Raw genomic sequence first — 12,413 nt, 5'->3', positions numbered from 1 at the left:
CATTCTAAAACAAAGAATATTTTATTAGGAAAATATTGGAACTTCCCCCTCTGTCTTACTTCTCCTAAATATTTCCACTTTCTTCCCAGGACTTTAACATCTTTTGCCTAAGCAGACGTAGGAATTTATGATATAAGCCAAAGCTTTAAGGCTAAATAAAAATGATATTAACATGCATTGCCTCCTTTTCTGAAAGCTTCAGCTGTAAGCTTCTGTCCAAAGAGAGCAGTGTGCTCCTCCTCTGCCATCCACAGCAATGGATTTCATCAAGTCAAGACTATCAAGGGGTTACACTCAATGGGTAGCATGACCATGTTGCCCAAACAGGAAAAAAAAGGTCTTTGAATCTCAATGCTGAATTGTACATCTGCATTCTGCCTGATGAAGTAACTTCCTTATTAATTTTTCAGAATGTTTTTGCATTTTCTGCAGAATGTCAGAGGTGTCTTCTCTATGGAGTCAGCACTCTATGGCATGTTGGAGGGTCTGCGGTCAGATGGGCTGCTCTTTCCCCGAGGAAGATCCACCTTTCTATTGGTGATTACTGCAAAAGACCAGATGTTTTCCTTTAACCTCCCATTGGTTCTAATCTCCCTCAATCTTTGATCCCAACCCCACTTGAAAGTAACCCTTCATTTAGCTCCTCTTGGGTGGTCCTCAGTGGAGATTTAGTTAATTCTAACTTCTTGTACAGTCTTCCCCATGTGCTTCCATGGTAAAATTCTACCTTTCTAATTGCTAAGAGGAAAATTGTTAATCCTTTTGATTCAGGGAGCAGTGTAATAGCCTTAAAATTGGCAACTTAATTGAAAAACTCAGAAATTGCTGACTCCTTGGGGTAGTTTTTTAATAGCATTTCCCTCATGATTCTTTCCTTCTTTCTTTTTCAAAATAAAATAAAATCTGTTACTTAGCATGTCCAGTCAAAAGATTATCTCCTTGTTATCTCTCTATTCTCAGATCCATTTGGTTTTCATACATGATCTCAGGTATTTTATTGGTTGCTACAGATCAGCTTAGTGGGTTGTTATAGAAAATGCTCACTGCAAAACAGAAGGGACATGTGACGCCGACTAATGGGAAATAGAAATTCTTTTCCTCCCTCTGTTCCCATTATGTAAGAATAAACAACTTAAATTGCTACTCTTAGATTCCAAGAGTTGTCTAGGCTACATATGTCAAATATCAGTGTGAGTTTGGAGATTGGGTTATTCTGCATTATGACTGGTATATATTAGTATTCTCTTGACTTCATTATCAAAAAAGCTAACCAAACAAGCTAGTTTGAAAGAGACCTCCAATTTTGCTTTGGATTCATACAAGCAAATTCCTTTAAAAAATTTCTGGGAATAGAGAGGTTTCTGGGTTCTTGGCATATTCCATTGATCTTACTTATGAATAGAGAAAAGGTCAAGGATTTTGCTTATTTGTTTTCCATAGGCACTCTAAATTTTCAAAGATTTGGAGACTTTTAAGGGACTTTTAAGAGACACTTAATTTGTTACAGATGCATTAACATATTGAATTTATGTGGAAGAGTGGAGGCCAGGCAAAGGATATTGGGTTCATTATTTATTAGTAGAGCTAGTCAAAACTTCCCTGTTTTAACCAAGTGGTGGTTTGGCTCCTATTCAAGAAGCCATCTCTTAATATTGCTGTCCTCAGCAATTAACGTACACTGAGAGGGTGGGTGTGCCCTTATTATACTCAACCATACTGGATTCTAGACTGTGGGTCTATCTCTTCTCTCTCCAAACTGGACATGACCCTTTTGTGTAATTACCTCAAAATATGTGCTACTCCTGCTTTCTACTCAAAATGAAACTCATTAGGGAGGACTGCAAATTGTGCAGGGTCTGAGCCCCTCTCCCTGTCTATCCTCATTTCCCATCAGATCCCCCATGCTTTCTTTTCCTGGCACACTGGCCTTTTTCCAGTGCCTCACATGCTTCCTCCTCCTTGATGGAAAACCATTCCCTGATGGCCTCATGGCCTACTCCTGCTCCATTCCTGCCTTCTCAGGAAAACAAGTGTTTTTCCTGATGGTGTCACTTCGGTTATGATCAGCTGTCATAGTACCATGTTCTTCACACCACTGTCTCAATTTTACATTTATTTATCTTTTATTTGATTGGCTTTCTACTCCACTACTTAGAGAGGTCCAAGAGGTCAGAGATAGGGTTGGGTTTTGATCATTTATGTATCTGCAGTACTGAAGAACTTGCCTGGTATTAAGTGTCCAGTAAATATCTGTAGAATGAATGAATAAATGCATGAGTGAATGAATGAATGTATAACGTAAGGTTCACTTGACCTGTACCCAAAACTTTTGTGTATCAGGTTGATGTTTTTATTCTTAAGTCCACACTTTCAGGTGCATCTGCATCTCTTCTCTTGGATTGTTAAATTTCTAGAGGGTAAAGATTAGCTTTCTATGTTTGTCTTGTCTAGTCTTCAGCAGTTTCAGACAGAAATCAGAGACAGGGCCACATCTATGAGGTTGCAAAACAGAACAGAGAACATAATAACACATTTCCATCTTCTTCCTGTACAGCTGGCATTTATTTAAATTAAAGAACTGGAGAAGAAGCAGAGATGGCCCCCTAAAGCAAAGATAGCGGGGGAGGTACACAGGAAAGGTGTGTGGTGTGTGGACCTTGGTTGATGGCTCATCTGAATTTCAAGGCTGAGTTGATGCATAAAAGGCCTTTGGGTTTCTCTGAGCACCAGTCTGCAGTGGCAAGCTTCATGTGTTATCACCATAAGGGAGAGCATGTATCCTGTCTCCATTGGAAACATAACTGTCAAAGTCATATGGCATTAGCTATGCAAATTGCTGAGCATAGGCAGTGTGTTCTGCAAGAATATAAATCAGAAAAGTAAACGTTACCGTGCCGTGTTCCAGTTACCCATCCTTCCCTTTATCGTCCCAAACTTATTCATATGGTGCCTCTTCCCCGTTGTAAGTGCTTGGAGTCACTCCACAGTTCTAAGGCCCAACCACACTGGCTGGCCCAAAGGACAGCTGTTGATGGTGCCCGTAAGTGACTCCCATTTAAATAATTGCCCAAATCCCTGGAGTTTCCTGTTGGATTAGCTCTGGCTGAATCCAAAGTTTCTCTTTCAAGTTGGCCTTTATTCTAGAAACAGAAGCTAGAATCCAGTATTAAAACAAGTTTTATAAAATTTTCTCACTTATTTTCACTATCATCTGTTGTGCTTTCATGAGTATTTTTCTTTAAAACTGTGTTCTTGGGCAATTTAATACAATAATTCCATTTTACCGTGTCTTCTACCCACATTTGTCTGTGTAGAGCTTTTACTGCTGTATTGAATGAGACGAACTTAATCTTTTTGAATAAGAAAAATTCATCTCACTGCTGGTGACGAGTAAGTGGAAAACATATGATTTTATCAAGCAATTTCTTCTCTTTTCTATCCATTGCTTGCCAAATTTAGAAACAAAAATGGGAATATCTCACACTTTGCAAATGAGTCCATGTGGTAAATAGAACCTTAGTCCTTTTTTACCGCACTGCATATGATAGCGCTTTTAAAGCATAGGTAATAATGTGTCTCAAAGACTGGAACTATTGATTTATAAAGTTAGGTGTGAATAAAATCTAAAGATAAATAGCATATCATTAAAAAGTGAAATAATATTATTTTAATTCATACTTGACAATTTTTCGAAAGAATGTTAAGCTCTTACATAAATATATGGCCTCCCCAGCTGTTCAAATAGTATGATTAATTAAATGGATTCTGTCTGAAAACCAACACTGGTTCTTGTTCTCAAATTGCAAATATGTCCAATGTAAAGGAAAATGGAAAAGTATTCCTCTGGTATCTACTGCATTTGAGGTAAAGAATTAATATTGTTGAAATTCCAAAGTGTTCCTTAGATGTATGTGTGTCTGTGTTTGTGCCCACACCTGTATGTGTGGTTGTGTGTGTATCCATTTTATATATATATATATATTTTAATGGCAGGAAATTTTATTTATAAGAAACTGCTCTATTTGGCAATCTTACCTATCTGGAATTAAGCCAAAAACCTATTATAAGTCAACAGAAAAGACTTCTTAGAAGCCCAGATAAAGGTGGGCTTCTAAGTCTACTCATTACATCGAATGCATTTAAATATAGAAAAAATAAACCACATAGACCTTCAGTGAGAATATTACTGTTTTGATTTTACTGCAAGGTAAATAACTTTTCTGAAGGGTGCAAAGCATTAAGGGGTTTCCGAGGCAAATTGCAATGGTTGATTGGGACTAGAAAGTGCAAGGCCTTAATTCAGTATAGATTCGGGAGTCAAAGAAAATTACTGAGTTGGAAAGATACATGTTTAGACATGTTCTTTAGGAAAATTAACCTGAAGTGCATAGACTATATTGCAGAGGCTGGAAACCCAAGACAGTTATGAGACTACTGCGTTAGTCCAGATGCTATGGGGTTAGTCCAGATAAGTAACAATAAGGTTCCGAATGAGGGTATGGAGAGGACAATAAAGTCTTAAGAGACCTAAGAGATGTGGCAGAAGTAGAATAAAAAGCACTTGGGAATTGTTTCAGTTGGGGGATAAGAGAAAAATCAAATATATCTTTTTTTTTTTTTTTTTGAGACGGATTTTCACTCTTGTTGCCAAGGCTGTAGTGCAATGGTGCAATCTCGGGTCACGGCAACCTCCACCTCCTAGGTTGAATCGATTCTCCTGCCTCAGCCTCCCAGGTAGCTGGGATTACAGGCATGTGCCACCACGCCCAGCTGATTTCTGTATTTTTAGTAGAGATGGGGTTTCACCACATTGACCAGGCTGGTCTCGAACTCCTGATCTCAGTTGATCTGCGCTCCTTCAGCCTCAGATACATCTTTAAAAATTCAAGTCTATGAAAGTAAAATCATGCTACTGGCAGAGTAGGAACAGGTTTGGGTGGGTGTGAAGGAAGATGGTGAATTCCAATTTGCAATTTGAGGTGCACATAGAACCTCCAAGAGGAGACGTCTCATAGGAGCTGAAGATGCAGAGCTGGACGATCTCTAGGACCAGGCATAAACGTGAAACCCATAATAGCTAACATTTACTGAGCACTTACAAAGTATGAGGTACTTGCCTATGTGTTTTTATGTATTAAAAATTTACAACTCTTCCATGAGGTAAGTACTATTTTTAATTTATTTTAAAAATGTATTTAAAATTGAATTTTAAAATGTAATAGTAATATATAATTATTGCAAAAATTCAAGTCATAGGTAAGCATGAAAATTCAAAAGAAAAAACAGAGTAGTAAGTTAGGCAAATAACTTGTTTTTGTTTTAAACAATATTTATACTAAATTAGAATCAATTTAAAAGAAAGACTTTTCAAGAGGAAGTTAATAGCTTCATAGAAAAGGAGAAAACATCAAAAATACAAGAAGTAGAAAAAGGAACAAAAACAAATATACCTCCGAGAACAATAAAACACAATAAACCTACAGCAATCTTGGCCTCTCTAGAATAGAAACAGTCCTCACTTGACTAAGATCTGGGGTTCTCACTCTGTAATATCCCAGTAGATAACTGATGTTAAAATAATACCAATAAAAAAGTGAAATGATTTTTATGTAATTTTTTAGGAAGGCAGAAAAAAATCCAGATTCTATTGTACTTTAAATCAAAGATCTTTCCCTCAGTGGATAAAATTGTAATGTAATCAATAAAGCCAGCAAGACTGCATGAATTATTCTGTGGTAGTTCCATGCTGTCAGATTTCTTATTATGTTCGTAGCAAGCTAGATGGCAGACCTTCCTTTTCAGGAAAGCAGGGACTGGGCCAAGGTTGAAATTCCACTAGCAGGGGCTGATATTAGAATAGGTGTGGTTTTTCTGCACTTGGAGGGCTCTGATTAAAGGGAAATTAGAATCAAAGTCTGGGATGAGGGCTGGGGTGGGCCCAGGAAGTAAGGGACGCTCCAAAGCATCTAGTCCGAGGGTAATGGAAGAAAAAGACAAAAATAAGATTTAAAGCAATAGATCACACTAGAAAGCTGCAGGCAAGAAGGAGTAATGGGGTTTGAGAGAAGGGACCAGAAAGATTCCCAGAAGCAACTGGATGTCGAAGAGCAAGACTTATAGAGATGGGGTTTCACCGTCGTCAACTCTGACCTCTGATCCGCCCCCCCGGCCTCCAAATCTGGATTACAATGACCACCAACTGTTCTAGGATAACTAGGGTCAAGCAAAAGGGCAAGGAGGGAATAATGGGGGCTCAATTCTCTCTCTAAGCAAAGAAATGGAAGTTAGTCTCATGAATACAAATGAAAAAATCCAGAATTTATAGAGAATGTAGAGAAATACTTGGAAGGCAAGAAGCACCATGAATATATATGTGTGTAATGGTTAATACTGAGTGTCAACTTGATTGGATTGAGGGATACAAAGTATTAACCTTGGGTGTGTCTGTGAGGGTGTTGCCAAAAGAGTTAACATTTGAGTCAGTGGGCTGGGGAAGGCAGATCCACCCTTAATCTGGTGGATCTAATCAGCTTCCAGTGAATATAAAGCAGGCAGAAAAATGTGAAAAAGAGAGACGGGCCTAGCCTCCCAGCCTACATCTTTCTCCCATGCTGGATGCTTCATGCCCTTGAACATCGGACTCCAATGTCATCAGTTTTGGGACTTGGACTTGCTCTCCTTGCTCCTCAGCCTGCAGATGGCCTATTGTGGGACCTTGTGATCATGTAAGTTAATACTTAATAAACTCATATATATAACCTATTAGTTCTGTCCCTCTAAGAGAACCCTGAACCCTGACTAATACAGATTTTAGTACAAGGAGTGGTTCTAGAGGAACAGAGTGTTAAGGATGGAATTCTTTCATTGGTTTTGGGGTTTCTGGAGTTGGCTGCTTAATATGATTAGACCCCAAAATGCCAAGGACTCTACTTCTAATAGTATAGAGAACACTGATAGTCCGTGGCGTGAACTGTTTAGACAGTTATGCAAAATAAATGCATTTGACACTCCTGATTCACTGCTCGTGAGAGGCAAGAAGTTTAATGACTCTATACATAAGTGAGGGCATTGATTGGAAAAGAAGGGGACCCTGAAACTTGTAATGGGGACGTGTGGGAGGACCCTGGTGAAGCTGGGGACACTGAGTTTGTAAACTCTCATGAAACTTTTTTGCCAGAAAGAACAGCTTCCCCATCCCCAGTAGGGGCAACATCCCCTTCCCTGACCCAGGCTGCCATCAGCCTTTCCACCTTTGTCTGAGGAGATAAACCCTGCGCTGCCTGAGGCAACATTGATGGCCTCCCCCGAGGCAGCTGCCAGGCAAGATAATATTGATTCTCCTCAGAAGCCACCCTCAACACCTCTGTTTGCTTCTAGACCTATAAATAGACTAAAGTCCAGTGGGCCCCTAGAGGGGAGGTTGAGAGAGTGACCCATGAGAAGGTACGCTACACTTGAAAAGAACTGTTTGAGCTCTCTAATTTATATAAACAGAAATCTGGAGAACAGGCATGGGAATGGATATTAAAGGGATAGGATATTGGTGGAAGGAACATAGAGTTGGATCAGGCTGAATTTATCGATTTGGGACAACTAAGTAGGGAATCTGCATTTAATGTTGCAGCTCGAGGAGTTAAAAAGCTTCTAACAGTTTACTTGCTTGGTTAGCTGAAATATGGTTTAAAAGATGGCTCACTGTAAGTGAGCTGGAAATGCCTGATCTCCCTTGGTTTAATGTAGAGGAAGGGATCCAAAGGCTTAGGGAGATTGGGATGATGGAGTGGATTAGTCACTTTAGACCTACTCATCCCAGCTGGGAAGGTCCAGAAGATATACCCCTGACCAATGCCTTGCGAAATAGATTTGTGAGGGCAGCACCTGCATCTTTGAAGAGACTTGTAATTGCTCTTCTCTATATGTCAGATTTAACAGTGGGAACTGGAGTCACACAATTACAAAATTTAAATACAATGGGAATAATTGGCAGGAGCCAAGTGGCAGGACTCAACTGTCAAAGTCAAGGTGAGCATAGCTACCGTAATGGACAGTAGAGGCAAAGTGGCAATCAGAATAGTCTGACTACTGTAGAACTCTGACATTGGCTAATTAATCATGGTGTTCCTAGAAGTAAAATTGTTAAGAAGTTTACTGCATTCCAACTTAAATTATACAACCAGAAAACTTCTAGGTTGAATAAACAAAAGACTAATTTGAATTATAAAAACAGAATCACAGCCCCTCAATCAATTTCCAGACGAGCCAGTTTACAGACCAAGAACCCCTTGAATGAAGGGGAGGCCGGGTCCCCTTGAGGAAGGACCCCACTACATTACCGACAATTTATGTGTGAATCTTTCTCCCATCCTTCCCCAAGGAGACATGAGGCCTTTTACCAGGGTAACTGTGCACTGGTGAAAGGGAAATGATCAGACATTTCGGGGATTACTGGACACTGGCTCTGAGCTGACGCTGATTCCAGGGGACCCAAAACGTCATTGTGGTGCTCCAGTTAAAGTAGGGGTTTACGGAGGTCAGGTAATTAATGGAGTTTTAGCTCAGGTCTGACTTACAGTGGGTCAAGTGGGTCCCTAGATTCATCCTGTGGTCATTTCCCCAGTGCCAGAATGCATAATTGGCATAGACATACTTAGTAGCTGGCAGAACCCCCACATTGGCTCCCTGACTGGTAGGGTGAGGCCTATTATGGTGGGAAAGGCCAAACAGAAGCCATTAGTGTTTCCTCTACCTAGAAAAATAGTAAATCAAAAAAACATTGCATCTCTGGAGGGATTGTGGAGACTAGTGCCACCAACAAGGACTTGAAAGATGCAGGAGTGGTGATTCCCACCACATCCCTGTTCGACATTCCCATTTGGCCTATGTAGAAGACAGATGGATCTTTGAGAATGACAGTGGATTATCGTAAACTTAACCAAGTGGTGACTCCAATTGCAGCTGCTGTACCAGATATGGTTTCATTGCTTGAGTAAATTAACATATCTCCTGGTACCTGGTATGTAGCCATTGACTTGGCAAGTTCCTTTTTCTCCATTCCTGTCCATAAGGCCCACCAGAAGCAGTTTCCCTTTGGCTGGCAAGGCCAGAAATATACCTTTACTGTTCTACCTCAGGGGTATATCAACTCTCCAGCTTTATATCATAATCTTATTCAGAGGGACCTTGATCGCTTTTTGCTTCCCCAAGATATCACACTGGTCCATTACATTGGTGACATTATGCTGATTGGATCCAGTGAGCAAGAAGTAGCAAACACACTGGACTTATTGGTGAGACATTTGCATGCCAGAGGTGAGAAATAAATCTGATGAAAATTCACGGACCTTCTACCTCAGTAGAATTTCTAGAGGTCCAGTGGTTGTGGGGCCTGTCAAGATACTCCTTCTAAGGTAAAGGATAAGTTGCTGCTTTTGGCCCCTCCTACAACCAAGAAAGAGGCATGCCTAGTGGGCCTATTTGGAGGCAACACATTCTTCATTTGGGTGTGTTACTCTGGCCCACTTATCAAGTGACCTGAAAGGCTGCCAGTTTTGAGTGGGGTCCAGAACAGGAGAAGGCTCTGCAACAAGTCCAGGCTGCTGTCCAAGCTGCTCTGCCACTTGGGCCATATGACCCAGCAGATCCAATGGTGCTTGAGATGTCAGTGGCAGATAGGGTTGCTGTTTGGAGCCTTTGTCAGGCTCCCATAGGTGAATCACAGTGGAGGCCTCTAGGAGTTTGGAGCAAGGCCCTGCCATCTTCTGCAGATAACTACTCTTCTTTTGAGAGACACCTCTTGGCCTGTTACTGGGCTTTGTTGGAAACTGAACGTTTGACTATGGATCATCAAGTCACCATTTGACCTGAACTGCCTATCATGAACTGGGTGCTTTCTGACGCATCAAGTCATAAAGTGGGTCATGCACAGCAGCATTCCATCATCAAATGGAAGTGGCATATGCCTGATCAGGCTTGACAGGTCCTGAAGACACAAGTAAGTTACATAACGAAGTGGCTCAAATGCTCATGGTCTCCACTCCTGCCACTCTGCCTTCTCTCCCCCAGCCTGCACCAATGGCCTCATGGGGAGTTCCCTATGATCAGTTGACAGAGGAAGAGAAGACTAGGGCCTGGTGCACAGATGGTTCTGCACGATATGCAGGCACCACCTGAAAGTGGACAGCTGCAGCACTACAGCCCCTTTCTAGGACATCCCTGAAGAATGACGATGAAGGGAAATCTTCCCAGTGGGAAGAACTTAGAGCAGTGCACCTGGTTGTGCACTTTGCATAGAAGGAGAAATGGCCATATGTGCGATTATATACTGTTTCATGGGCTGTAGCCAATGGTTTGGCTGGATGGTTGGGGACTTGGAAGAAACATGATTGAAAAATTGGTGACAAAGAAATTTGGGGAAGGGTTATGTGGATGGACCTCTCTGAGTGGTCAAAAACTGTGAAGACATTTGTGTCCCATGTGAGTGTTCATCAATGGGTGACCTCAGCAGAGTAGGAGTTCAATAATCAAGTGGATAGGATGACCCGTTCTGTGGACACAACTCAGCCTCTTTCCCCAGCCACCCCTGTCATCACCCAATGGGCCCATGAACAAAGTGGCCATGGTGACAGGGATGGAGGTTATGCATGGGCTCAGCAACATGGACTTCCACTCACCAAGGCTGACCAGGCTATGGTCACTGCTGAGTGCCCAATTTGCCAGCAGCAGAGGCCAACACTGAGCCCTTGATATGGCACCATTCCTTGGGGTGAACAGCCAGCTAACTGGTGGCAGGTCGATTATATTGGACCTCTTCCATCATGGAAAGGGCAGAGGTTTGTCCTCACTGGAATAGACAATCTGGATATGAGTTTGCCTATCCTGCACGCAGTGCTGCCAATACTACCATCCATGGACTTATGGAATGCCTTATCCACCATCATGGTATTCCACACAGCATTGCCTCTAACCAACTTTACAGCTAAAGAAGTGTGGCAGTGGGCTCATGCTCATGGAATTCACTAGTTTTACCATGTTCCCCATCATCCTGAAGCAGCTGCATTGATAGAATGGTGGAATGGTTTTTTGAAGACACAATGACAATGCCAAATAGATGACAATAATTTCAGGGCTAGAGCAAAGTTCTCCAGAAGGCCATGTATGCTCTGAGTCAGTGTCCAATATATGGTACTGTTTCTCCCATAGCCAGGATTCACGGGTCTGGGAATCAAGAGGCAGAAGTGGAAGTGGCACCACTCACCATCACCCCAGTGATCCACTGGCAACATTTTTGCTTCCTGTTCCCACGACATTACGTCCTGCTGGCCTAGAGGTCTTAGTTTTAGAGAGAAGAACACTGCCACCAGGAGACACAATGATTCCATTAAAATGGAAGTGAAGATTGCCACCTGGACACTTCGGGCTTCTCCTACCTTTAAGTCAACAGGCTAAGAAGGGAGTTACATTACTGGCTGGGGTGACTGACCTGGATTATCAAGATGAAATCAGTCTACTACTCCACAATGGAGGTAAGGAGGAGTATGCATGGAATACAAAAGATCCCTTAGAGTGTCTCTTAGTATTACCATGCCCTGTTATTAAGGTCGATGGGAAACTATAACAGCCCAATTCAGGCAGGACTACAAATGATCCAGACCCTTCAGGAATGAAGGTTTGGGTCACTCCACCAGGAAAAAAAACAAAAACCTGCTGAGGTGCTTGCTGAAGGCAAAGGGAATACAGAATCTGTAGTAAGCATCTTTTCATGTGCCTGTTGGCCACTTGTATGTCTTCTTTGGAGAAGTGTCTATTCAGGTTTTTTGCACATTTTAAAATCCAGTTATTTGGGGTATTTTTGCCATGAAGTTATAGGATTCCACATAGCTGAGGTATCTATAATAGTCAAACTCATAGAAGCAGAGAATGCGATAGTGGTTGCCAGGGGCTGGGAGAGTAGGAGAAATGGGGAGTTCTTCAATGGGTGTAAAGTTTCAGGAGTTTAAGGCTGCAGTGAACTATAATTACACCACTGGACTGCACTCTGGTTGGCAAAGTGAGACCCTGTCTCTACAAAAAAAGAAGAAAGAAAGGAAGAGAGAAAAAAAGAAGAAAGAAAGAAAGAAAAGAAAGAAAGAAAAGAAAGAAAACTATAGATTACTATGTCTTATGAACATAGATACAAAAGTTCTCAGCAAAACAACAAAACATAAGCAAATTAAATTGAGCAATATATGTGAAGAATGCTATACCATTGTCAAGGGGCGTGTATCCTAGAAATGCAAGGCTGGCTCAACATTCAAAAATTAATATAATTCACCAGATTAATGGATACATAAGAAAATCCATGTGATCCTATCAATAGGTGAAGAAGCAGCATTTGGCAAAATTTTAAAAAATGATTAAAAACTCTCAGCAAACCA

Source organism: Hylobates moloch, unplaced genomic scaffold (assembly GCF_009828535.3).
Source record: "Hylobates moloch isolate HMO894 unplaced genomic scaffold, HMol_V3 SCAFFOLD_16, whole genome shotgun sequence".
Taxonomy (NCBI): Eukaryota; Metazoa; Chordata; class Mammalia; order Primates; family Hylobatidae; genus Hylobates; species Hylobates moloch.
The sequence above is the reverse complement of the archived record's forward strand: the minus strand, read 5'-3'. Positions refer to the sequence as shown.